At 41.2% G+C, this 12,793-nt stretch overlaps 1 long non-coding RNA gene across 1 annotated transcript; it reads right to left on the reverse strand.

Annotated features, from left to right (window-relative positions):
- Positions 1-3,367: 3,367 nt before the first annotated feature.
- Positions 3,368-7,541, reverse strand: LOC146561325 (uncharacterized). Its single transcript, XR_014888028.1, has 3 exons — positions 7,294-7,541; positions 6,256-6,338; positions 3,368-3,650 (listed from the first exon to the last, which is right to left on the reverse strand). It is a non-coding gene; the product is annotated as an uncharacterized LOC146561325 (long non-coding RNA).
- Positions 7,542-12,793: the final 5,252 nt, after the last annotated feature.

Genomic DNA, 12,793 nt, shown 5'->3' on the forward strand with positions numbered 1-12,793 from the left:
TTTCGCCCAGCTTTGGAACAAAAAAATAAAAAAATATGACTCTGTGCGCAGCAGGATGGTAGATGAGCTCAACCGTTGCCCGAGGCTGCTATTGTCACTGATGGCTGCAAATAGATTTTATATAACTCAATCAACACCACCTTGGCTGCACAGTGAGCTCACTCTCCGCCTTTCATAAACAGCTGTTGCACCGGATCATATTCTGGCGTTACACAAAGACCTCGGCAACGCTGTGACTACCGTACAATGGTATTTTTATGTTGCGCACCAACAAAACAAAGATGACTCTGTTGGGTTTGCCCAAAAGCACAGATACACAGTAACTGGTGTCTTTCCAAGCCCAGCCCTCGGGAGTTTTGTGCTGCTTGTTTTGGCAGACAGAGAGTATTTTGGCAGACAATGACAAACCTCCTCAACTGTAATCAAACCAAAAGAACGCCAACACCCTCTTTCAAGTATCAGTATCTGTGTCCCTTTTTGTCTATCACTGTATGTTTGTCTGTTCTTTACAGTAAGTGCACAAACCAGATCCAGCTTCACCCAGTAATCAGTCCAGCACCGTCTAATTTAAGTAGGGAAACAAAATTACCATTAATGTCTTTACCAAATAGGGAGACTAGTAATCTCCTTGTCTTTACGTCAAGGGAAATGGCTCAAAAAATAGGTTGCATTCTCTCAGGATGAATTATTACCATTCATTCTGATGCCCTGCGGGCAGCTAACGCATCATACGGACCCATATTTCTTGGCAGCAAACATATTAGAGTTTGAACCCCTGTCATGACTACTCTGCAACCTTGCTGATACCCTGTAACCACCTCCAGTCGTAATCAGAATGTCAGACTGGAGGAGGGAGGGTGAATAATTGATGCTGTGTCTTTTGGGTTTGCTCATTTCACCAAGCAAAAAAAAAAGAAGTTTCTTGCCTTCATGGCCTGCAGCAAAACACTTAGCTTGCCTGGCACAGCGTTCAGCTTCTAAAGGGATGATGCATTGCTCAGAGAGCGCTTTTTGTGCCAAACCATCACATAAGATTCGACACAGGAAAAACAAACTTGTAGAGGAATAAAACTCCGGATGAACTCCTATAGCGCTGAAAACGAGAGGGAGACATCAAAGCAATTTTTACGACACGCACAAACGCTCATATCCACGAGGCTAAATCATGTCATTAGTGCATGAGATGACATCTTCCTGTAAGTAGAACACATAGTTTAGTAGGTGGAGGTGGCTGTGAGGCTGAAGGGTGTTGGCAGAGTCTTCCACTTCTGCCGTGACAGCCAGACATCAGACAAACAGAGAGCCGACAGAGACTTAGAGCTGAGAATAGCAGAGGTGCCCTTTTGTTTCCGTGCAGCCAGGAAACATTGAACTGTCCTGCAGTCTATCACATCCCACTTTGGGGGGGAAAAAAGCAGGATTTGCACACAAACTAACTCTAACAACATTAAAACAGGACCTGAGTCAAGACCATGTCGTCCCTGATAATGGCTGTCTTTCAACTGGTCATTTGCTAAATCCTGGATTCTGTTGTTTGGTGTGCTTTCTGTTCACACGTGGTACCAATACAGTTTCAATTACTGCTACCTATTACACAATTACAGCATGATAAAAAAAAAAAACACTGCTGGGTTTGAAAGATAAAACATAACACATTACAGTGAGGTGTAGAAGTCCACCCATAAAAATCAAAGATTTAAACTTCAGGGTAGTCTCCTTGGGCGGCGCTGCATTTCTTTTAGTGCACTTTTTGGAAGTCCTGTTTAGATTCAAGCTGGACTTTCACCGTGGACCCCAAACCTGAACAGAAAGCAAGCATCAGCCTCTGAAGACTTCTGAAACAGTCTAACTAACATTTGGTGATATGAACTGGGTCTCTGGCCATAGCCTGGTGACTTACAAGCACTGTAGTAATCTCTAGTATCCAAGGCCAAAGGACACACAAGATGTGAGGATCAGTTTTGCACTGGAGAATTTGGGGTTTGTTTCAGAAGAAACAACCTGCTCTGGAGTGCTTGTGATTTTGCCATTGTGCCGCGCACAGTGAAAACGGAGAAACAGAGTTTCTGGTGATCCCAAGAAAGTCTTTGCTAACAACCCACCCAAAGATTTGGCTCCTAACAACTTCGCCCTCTTCATTAAAATGAATATTATCTGCAGGTAATAAAATTCCATAATGAAACATGTATGTCACTTGCATTGCACGTGTTCTTCAAATAAATGCACAGTTAAAATCGGGTTTTAGAACGGTATCAACTACCTAACAAAAAATACCATGCATACAACTTCAACAAGTACAGTAATCCAAAGCTCAGCAGACCTCCTGACCCTAGTTACTAAGCCAGGATAAGCTATTACAATTGCTGTTTGGGGGAGGACTTGAGCAAATTGCCAAATATAAGTGTTTTTCCAACATTTTACCTCCAGTCTAAAGCTGACATATATCCAGAAAGGATTTGTTTTAGAAATCACTCCCATCTCCACGGCCAATGTGCCAAAGCCACCTGCAATCACAGCTTTTCTCATCTCATGTCAGATGCTAAAGTTAGCTTCTATGGCCTTATCTACAAACAGCACTAAACCCAACTGTCTTTAGCTAGTGTTATCTCCCCGTCTAAGTGATATACAGCACCTGCTGCCTGTCACAGATAGACTTAGCCCACACTAAATCCAGCCAGGATGTCCACATTAACGCAAACACGCCACAAAGTTCACCTGCATTACATGTTTTGGCAGAGAAATCAATGATAAATCTCAGTCTTCATAATGAAAAATGTTCAGGGAAGTACTTATTGCCAAGCAATAATCCCAAGGATGGGTTATTGTATTTTCTCTATTGATCCTTCAGATTTATGCACCCACACTTGGATTTGTTGCCTGTTGCTGTAAAGAAATAAAATGTATCTAGCATAGTGAGAGACACATTTCCACACAAAAAAACCCTCTTTAGTTCTTGGCAGGCTCGATATTAGCTCTTAAAATCAACCATTAATCCAGAGACATCTTGTCACTGTCAATCAGACAGGCGGATCCATGTGTTTGTCTGTGTTTGTCTCACAGTCGCTAGTCAATATAAAAAAACAACCTTGGCATCAATTTGTCAGCTTGTCGTGATGGGTCTTAAAATCAGGTCATTATCGCAGCAGGCACAAATCCGCTCTTAGATTGCTTGAGGTAGCGATTCTTACATAAGGCCACCCAACAACTTCCAAAACCATAAACTTATGAGAAACATCCAACAGGTTCAGACTGCATATCGTTCAGGGTGAGCTCTTGTTTGTACTGACCAGTAATCTGAACCTTTTCCATGTCGAGGTTAACAAGTTGCTTCTAAATTGGCAGATGAAGCTCATGTGCAGATGCACCCACTGGGTTTCTGATGCAACATGTTAAATAATGAGAATCGGAGTGGTACTGCTTTCTGCAGCCAACAAATAACTGAAGGGAAGTCGGGTTTGAACCCCAGTGGGATTTTTAAAGCTGCAACTTAGCACAGACGGGAAAAAAATTACAAAAGTGATATGTTTTATGGGCTTTCTCTTGATTGGCTGTCACCGAGCTAAGAAAATACTGCTCGGCTGTATCCTCCAGAGTGTCACTGCTCCAGTAGCAACAGGAAATTTATGGCAGTCCAAGCTCTCATAAGGTCTCTGGAAAAAAAAAAGAAATAAGATGGAGTCACTGGAAACAGCACACACTGTACTTTATTCTGTAATTCCTCCTTTTACACAACTAATTACGATTCAGTCAGCTTGGTGTCACAGGACTTGTCATCTGTTTGGAGATGACGCCAGCTGCAAGTTGTTCAAAACACAAACTGAGTCATGAGCCCAAAGCATCCAAAATCAGAGTTTGGTTTTGATCCTCGACAGAGAGTTTCCTTTAAAAAATGTTCTGGCAAAATCAAACATTTTATTTACAGTCAACAAAGGATTTTCACTCTCATTTTCAAAGTGAAAGTTCACCTTTCTGAACCGCTCACCACAACATATACCATTCATTAAGTATATTTTTGACTCATCCTCACCAGAGCGCGCCTGCTTTTCTGGAGGGCACTGCATGGTTCAAGACCAGGGTAGGGCGTGTACCTTCGAGTTTATGTGTGTGTGGGTGGCTGGTTTAGTGTCTGAATGAAACAGCATGGGAGAAGAGGGAGAGGAAGAGGGGGGGAATGAATAACGTGTCAGGCTTTTTAGTTGAGAGACTTCTTGTGTTGATGAATAATTGAGCTGTAGTCAGGCAGAGAGCTATTTCATGAGCTCCTCTGTCTCCTAGATAAAATTAGACCCTTCTCTCTGTGTAGACAGTCTCTTTGAACTGCTACTGTCTCAGAGCATCACTCGGCTCTCTCTACAGCCCGCTTGTGCCTTTTTGAGCAATAAGTCTCAGTAGATATGAGGAGTGAGACAAACATGCTCGGTGGACGAGGGGAAATCTGTGTTATACAAGCCAGGAAGCAGAAAAATTGTACTTTACCGGGCTCTGTTGTAGGTGAATTTCGTGTGTGTGTGTGTTAAACGTATTAGAATAAAAGCACTAGTATTATTCTTGTGTTGATTTGGGGCCCTAATTTGATATTCAGAGCTCCCCTCTGCAGAAGCTGTAATGAAGTTCTGTCTCTCCTCCGTCTACCTGTCATACCAAGATCCCCCAGGCTTTCCTGTCTTTGCCCGGCCTCTGAATACCCACAGCCCATCTCAATCTGTCACTCCTGTCAGACCCACAACGCCACCAAAGAACCCAGAAAGTAGGACACTGAGAACTCATAGCACACACACACACACACACACACACACACTGAGAGAAATGTTTCATAAATTGTAGTGAAAAATACACATTTTGCGACAGAGGCCTCAGAGTCCGTCAACGTAATATCTGGTGTTATCTGTGGACAGCCAGCTCTAAATGGGGCATTCAGTGACTCTTCAAAGCCCCCGTTTCTGCGGGGCAACTCGGGCTGCATTGTTACTGTTTTAATTAGAACTGCTTCTCGCCTGCTCCCTGAGATCCACCCAGCCTCAACATCAAAGCGCTGCTCTGAATAATGATGTACCCCTCCATGCCTCAGGTACAGCCTGAATCCCCACCACCCCAACCCACCTCTTCTCCTTATATCCCTACACCCCTCCCTCCACACCTCTTTGTACCTCTCTGCTTCCCAATTTACTGCTATTTCTCTGCGTGCTGACATAACACTATTTTGTCATGTTCAGGGCAGCGAGTTGACGGCGGGCTTTCCGTGCGTTCGTGTTCAATGAGGCTATGGTAGTCTGGCGCTTACAGTCTCGAGAGTCAATTTCTTTCCATCTGTCCTCTACGTACTGGGTTTAAATCTAACTTCGGTTCTTTCTATGTGGAATTTGCATGTTTTCTACAGGTACTCTAACCCCTTCCCAGAATCCTCAGCCTATGCAAGTGATCTTAACAGGAGATTCTAAATTGGCCGAAGCAGTAAATGTGAGTTTGCTTATCTGTCTCCATGTGTAACCCGTAGAGTGACTGATGACCTGATAAAGGTGTAAACCTCCCATCGCTCTAGATCCACCACCCAACCTCTGACCGTGCACTGGATAATCCAAAGAAAATTGATATAGATTTAATTTAGTCACATATCTAATTTTTCTGAACAAAAATCATTACAGTCCTTTATCAAAAGTCCAGAAAGCACAACATACAGTAAATGTATGACCTAATTTTACAGATCACATTTACAGAGAGAGATGAAGTCGATTTCATGGCGGCGGTCCCTTTATATCACAACAGAAGAAGAGAAAAAGGAAGTTTGATGTGTTACTTTCGCTCAGCAAACTAAAAGCCTCACAGTTCAGTCTTTGCAATGGAAATGCCAGCTGAACTCAAGGTCAAGCTTTTTGTTTTTTTCCAGCAGCTTTCGACTGTTCGAAATGATCTTCACCTGCATCAGTTACGAGCTGCCTCATCGAACACAGATTAAATTAATGTTGCGTAGCTCAAGATTAGCATTATAAGGGACAAACTCATTTATGGCTGCGTAATGAAATTCATCAGACTGCTAGTGAGGGCATTAACAGGCTCTTTAAATGCTTATTTGTACAAAAGCAATTATTTGTCACTGATTTACAATACATAAGAAGTAGACACACTTAAATGTTGCAAATAAAGAAAGCTACCCTCTTAACAATCAAACAAAGCTATAATAACAAGAGAAAGTAATCCATTGAGAATCTTTCTGCCCATGCTGGGCTCAAGCTTAGCTCTTTCCTTTAAAAACATCACCTCATATAATCCATCCTCTGTCTCATATTGGCTTTCACTGGCGTTCCTCTGTGCTGACTCAGAGCTGCATTCCTCATACACTCCTGTAAACACACACAAGAATGAGGCAACACCAACAAAGTCTCATGAAATATAAAGGTTATGCAATCTCTTGAATCACTGTGCACTCAGCTGATTATTCACTAGGCATGACACCCATTAAGGCAGATCATATTTTAATGAGTTTAAAACATAGTAGCATCTAGGAACCTAGGAAGCAATGCACAATTATGTAACTCTTAACCTTCTCTTGAATTGCATTGTGTATTGTATTCAAAGCAGGTCACGGATCATCCTCCAGTCAGATGGCGGCTCATTGTGGGGGCTTAATTTAATAATCTGATTTACATAAAACTGGAAGGGGTGTTTAAAATTGCAAGGAAATCTTCACCATGTGTGACTTTTCAAAGTCGTACAATGTTTCGGCTGAAGTATCAAAACTTTGCTAAAGTAAAGGTTATTTTAGCTCATCTATTCCCCTTTCCTGTAAACGGAAACAAAACATTTTCATTATAAATATAAAATCACCAGAACTTCTTTCAGGAGTTTGTCATATAATATTTCAATATTTAGCAATAATGTAACACAACAAATATATACACTCTAGTGTTCTCTAGTACAAAGTTCATGTAATATAACCTTGTGAGAATAGTGCAACTAATTATTTCCTAAATTCACAGCTAGTTGGTGTCATTTTTAAACCAAACATATTTCCAGTATTTCCACTAGTGCTACATGCTAGGCTAATTATAGCTAAACATAATTCTTACAAGTAAAACTGCCTTAATATAGCAAATTTGTCTTAAGAGGCATAAATGAAAGAATAGTTTTGACATTTTTAGAAAAGACATTTGAAAAAATAGTTATTCAATAATGAAATAAACAGAACTACTGGTAAACATGGCGCAGTAGCCAGGAGACAGCTAACTCAGCTTAGCATAGCAAATGAAAACAGAAGGTATGGTTAGCTTTCTATGTCCAAAATAGAGATATACTTACAAAAGTCACAAGAAAGTCCCTCAAAAGACATGCAGATAGCCCCCACTACAACTTTTTCCATTCCCTATTTGTGAAATGTTGTCAGTGACTAAGGATTTTTCTGAATAACTGTTGCTATTCTTAGTCTTTAAGCTAATCTAAACACTTCCTGACCTGCCTCTTTCAATGTATTCTTCAATGCATTAGCCAAATGTTTAACTAATCCTTTAAGAGCAGCAGTGCTAGTTTCAGGCTGTACATGTGATGTACAAACCATGTTTCAGCCCAGAAATGATGTAAATTAAGACTCCCTGCTACAGTAATAAGGTCAACTGAAGAAAAACACATGTTCTTGTATAAATCACATTAGCAAGCATTGCAGAAGGGATTGAAAATACATAATTTTTCCAACCTTTATATTCCACCCCTTCTTTTGTTACAGCAAGCTTAGCACAGTAATCCTACTTTGAGCGTGCTGCATTTGAATTTTTAATCTTAGGTAAAGGCGGTGTGCCGCTTTGCTTGTTAGGACGAGAATAGCAGTGCTACAGCAAAATTACCATGTGGCCTCCGACATCTTCATCAGGCAACAAAGTGCCTATTTTTGTTTGTTGTCTGGATAAAGGCCTGTCAGCTGGCTACAAGGCCGGGATTAATTGCCGTGGTTGAGGTGATGTAGTGTTTTCTTTGGTCATGTATTGATGGGGGTTGCTTTGGCCCGTTTAACCTGTGAGGCCTTTAGGGAGTAGAACATTGAGAGCAACCTAAGGCCAAAGTCTGACGCATCTATCATGAGGATTACATCACTTACACCATCAAAGGTCAGTCACATTAGGTGTTCACAGTTTCCTCTGTGAAAGAGTTGCAGCAGTTTAAAGTGTTGCAGTGAGTTAGCTGTAAAATGTCAACATGTTTCTTTGCAATTTAATCATTTTGTGTGGCGTCGGCTTCTCTTCTGCCTCAGTTAATGATGGTACTCAGACAAATAGATGGAGTTTTCTAGAGTAAGTCTTTCTACTGCAGCTTCCCGCTGGGAAAACGACCGTACTGAGAAAACAGTGAACTCACTGTACTCTATTTTTGTGTTATTGGATGAATACATGCATGTTTGTGTTTGTGCGATGGGGCGGGGTGGGAGCAGGGGGGTTGTGTTAGCGTGGGCGAGCCAGTGAAACAAAAATCAATGCTGTAATTGGCGCGCACCTCCTGATGAAGCTATTTGAGAATCGCAGCCCCAGAGGTCACGGAGAGGATGACCCATGACGATGACATCAGAGCCCAGAGCACAACAACAAACGCGGTCTTGTTGCAGCAAAAACAAAGGATGTTTGTTTGCCGGGTCCTTTTTTCTCTTTCAAGATCCATCCTGTGAGTTGAGAATGTGACGACGCAGTACACTGACCTTTGTTTCTCTGGTAACAGACTCTCTCTGTCGGTCTTCAAAGTACTGAAGGGGGCGAGGGGGTGGGGCTCAGAGTAGCCTTTGGTGTTGAGTGCTGATCACATGAGAAGCTGAAATAACAAAGCAGCCTGATCTACACACAGTCATGTGAGTCAGATCTCTAAATACCTGGACTAACACTGATTCCTGATCAAGTAAATAAGCATAAAGGAGAAAATGAGCCTAAGAAATGCATATTAAAATGGATCTATAAATCCTATACAGCCCTGCTGTGGAAGTACATTGAAATAGTATCATGACTTTCATTTCCCAGCCTCCTCAATGTCCCAGACACTGAAGATAACAACACCAGTGCAATGAGTCAGCACAGTCATCCATCCTTCTAAGGTTATTGGCAAGCCCCTCTGAGGATAACATGACATGACAGTGGAGCTGCTAAAGTCTTCTGTCTCCTGCCTCTTCACAGAGGTGTACGCAGTTATGAGGGGAACAAGATGCAAATTGCAAATGTTAGACCAAGCATGAAAATGCGAGGGAAAGTGATTTATGGTGCAATCTGTGAGTATCCCTCTTAATTAATATCGTGTCATATTGTCCATGGACGAGGTTTCTCTGATGAAGCACGGGAACGAGAAGACACTGGAAATCCTGGACGGCTTTCAGTAAAGGGGCACCGAGATAAATCAAAGATAGTTTTTGAAGTACGAGCCATAAGGGACGTGTGATTAAGTAAATGACACGGCGTCTTTCTCGCACACGGCAGGCCAAACGTGGCTGTAATATTACTGCCACGTGTGAGATGAATGGAAATGGGAACGTTGTGTCATTTACAGCCAGCAGAGAGTGTTAATGGCAGTGTGATGGCTGACATTAACATTTCAGGCATGTAACAAGCTGCCGGCATGGAGCAGCTACCTGCGATTCGTGCACATTATCACCAACGTGATAAGCCAAAGTCTGTGTTACAGATTGCTGCACAATTGTGTTATGTGTTTATATACCACCTTGCATTTAATCGTGAAATATTATTACGCTTTATTAATCCTCAGGTTTCATCCTGTTAAAAGGGGGTTTTTCTTTCCCGCTGTCACCAAGTGCTTGCTCAAAGAGGGTCATCTGATTGTTGGGCATTTCTCTCTATTTATGTAGGGTCTTTACTTTATTATATAAAGTGCCTTGAGGTAACTGCTGTTGTGATTTGGCGCTATAGAAATAAAACTGACTTGAAATTGGTTCTCACATATTTGTATACCACTGAAAAATGCAAAGCACGGGATAATAATGAGAACTACTGTAAGGATGTTTTTAATTAAATGAAAGGAGTCTGCACAAGTGTAATAAAATAGCAGCTTCAATACTTACCCGATGAAAGAAATACAAATCACTTTTTTTCTTCAATTAAATTGTAGTTAAACTTAGCAGTTGTGGTTATTGAATGAATGATAAATGATGCATCTGGTATTTCTATATCATTTATGTTATGCAACAGGAATGCAATGTTTTTATGTGAGATGACAATAAAGCTCTTACAAAACTCTTGAATATGATAATCGTAATGATTGTGAAAGTAAAATCAGATATCATAGTATAAAATTATGCAAGGTTACATCAGGGTTTCTCTGATTCTGTTGCTCTTTCTATTCTGATGCCATATAGGGAAATATATAACAGATATACTGAATTGTTGGATTTGTCATTACAAATGACATTACTTACGTGGGACAAGTTGAATCATTTCATATAAGTCTCACAGGTAAAAAGTGCTTGATAAAATAATTTAACCTTAATTTCCATTTGGTAGCTGTTTAGAAGCGACCTGGGTTTTTGGAGTTCAAACTCCATCTGCTGATGACAATTGTGTTGCTAATGGACAACCAAATGGGCTTTTACATTTGTTGTGGATGTCAGGAGTGAGCTCTGAAACTCTAGATGAAATGTAGTTTGGATCAAACGCTGCATAAAACTTTGATTGTGACAGGCTATCAGCAGCCCCTCCCTTCATGTATGAAAGGCAGCCAGAAATACTGCCAATCATCGGAGATAGAGAGCGCATCCAATCTTTGTGCTCACGTCTGTGCCCGTCGCTCAGCCTGGTACTGTCAGCAGTTCCGCACCCCCTCAGGATTCCCGCAGCGCCATGTGGCAACGAGGGTCACATTGCATTCTGGGAGAAACTCTCCTATGATCCCCCTCTGGGCACAAACCCCCACCTCTCCGCTAACAATCTTGCCCGGTCTCCTCCAAAAATTCCTCTGCCCCCCAGGGCACTGCACAGCCCAAAATAACAGGACACATCAGCACTTTCATCTGCACCCCTGAGCAAGCTCAGACACTGCAGCAGCAGCTGTTAGACCACTCGCAGGCACGGATAGTTCTGAAAAGTACTAAGGCACTATAGTTGGCACACCCCTTTCCCCCTCTAGTGATACGAGCACAGACTGAGCCAGACTTGGATAAGAGTGCCAAGCTAGGTGGGGCTGACAGAGTTGTCCTTTAGCCGTCCTTCAGAGAAAGACACTGTAAGATGAACACACTGCATAAACACCAGTTTGCCGCTATGGTATCCTATTAAGGCTAAGTCGGGGTATTAGATGGTAAGGTAATCAGTGACATGTAAGGGCTTATTGTCAAAATTTATACCACGTATGGCCACAAGATACATTCTTAAACTCCTCTGGCCTTCCTAAATTTCCCTGGCTATTTGATGAAAGCCACAATACAGACAGAGCAGAGAGAGTACTGAGATAAAGGAGGATTTCTTCCTGGGATACAAACTATACACTTCAAACAAAGCACAATACAGGCTGTTCCACAGATAAATATATTTATCGCTGTAAAATAAAAAAAATAATGGTATCAGCAGAGTAGCAGAAAAAGTTACTTAGATAAAGGTCACAGAGGCCGGTTAGGTTACTGTGTCACTTTGTAGATCAACACAATAAAACACATGACCTCTGTTGAAAGTTGCGACTTTGCAACAGAGAAGCCTGATGTATCTGAAGAGATTGTTTCGCAACACCTGATGGAGGAGTATAGACCTGCCGGTAATAACTCACAGTCAAGCTGTTTGCTGCAGGGTACAAACATCAACCTTATATGCAAAGGAGGAAACAGAAATATGTACTGTAGTGTAGGAAGGATACAAAAACCTCAGTACTTTGAAGATAAAATGATTTAGATATTAAAATATTTTTTTCAAAAGCATTATATTTTGTTGTAAAGGATTTCTTTACTTTTAAAGGAATGTGACACTCTAATTATCCATGAACATTAAGATTAACGTTGAGCTAACCAAGCTGCAAAACATGAAGACATGAAGCTGGCTCTCATAGACGGTATAAAACATTTTTCCAGGTTGGAAAAATAAAGACTTCCAATCCCATAGATGTCTGTTGGCTTCTGTCTCTACCTCTGTTAACGCATTCCTGCTGGACTTATAGCCTCATTCACTCATTTTGGGTCATATTAAATTAAAAAAGGTTGTGTTTTGTAAAGCTTGTTCATACCATGTTTCAAAATGAAGAATCTGTGATATCAAACCTCAAAAGACAGTCAGCTGTCAATAACAGGAAATTACCCAGTGAGCATGTAGTCTAATATTAAAACCCGCCCTTCTACTTTTGTGACATCAAGATGACAGAAAGGCTCAGCTCAACACTTCAAAACAAGATTTCACAAACCAACAAATTACGTAAAAGTAGGTCACAGTCATTATAGCTAAGTTGTCTTTTTTAATGTGTTATGGCTCCAAGAGGGACTCAGTCCTTATACACTTTTCATAAAGTTAAATAATAGATAGAAATACTTTTTTATACAACCTGCTAATTTAGCACTGACTGGAAAATGTTAATATCTAAACATTTCTTTACCAAGACTATTGCAACTTTGTGTGACTGGCTGCTTTCAATACATGTAGCGTTAGCTGCTAGCTTTTAACTTCACTTTAGCTCTGCTAATTGGCATCAGAGAGCTCGACTCAAATTGACTGTGGTTAACATACAAACCATCGAAGAAGGCTATACTCCAGCGCTGGTGAGTGATGCTCTCTTATTTTATAGTTATGCTACTTAATTAGCAGCTAGCTGTACGTTAGCCAAGCTAGCTAGTCGCTTTTATCAT

Source organism: Mchenga conophoros, linkage group LG13 (genome assembly GCF_057382185.1).
Source record: "Mchenga conophoros isolate Kocher_MC1m ecotype Shallow Benthic linkage group LG13, M_conophoros_male_GT1.1, whole genome shotgun sequence".
In the NCBI taxonomy this organism is placed as follows: domain Eukaryota; kingdom Metazoa; phylum Chordata; class Actinopteri; order Cichliformes; family Cichlidae; genus Mchenga; species Mchenga conophoros.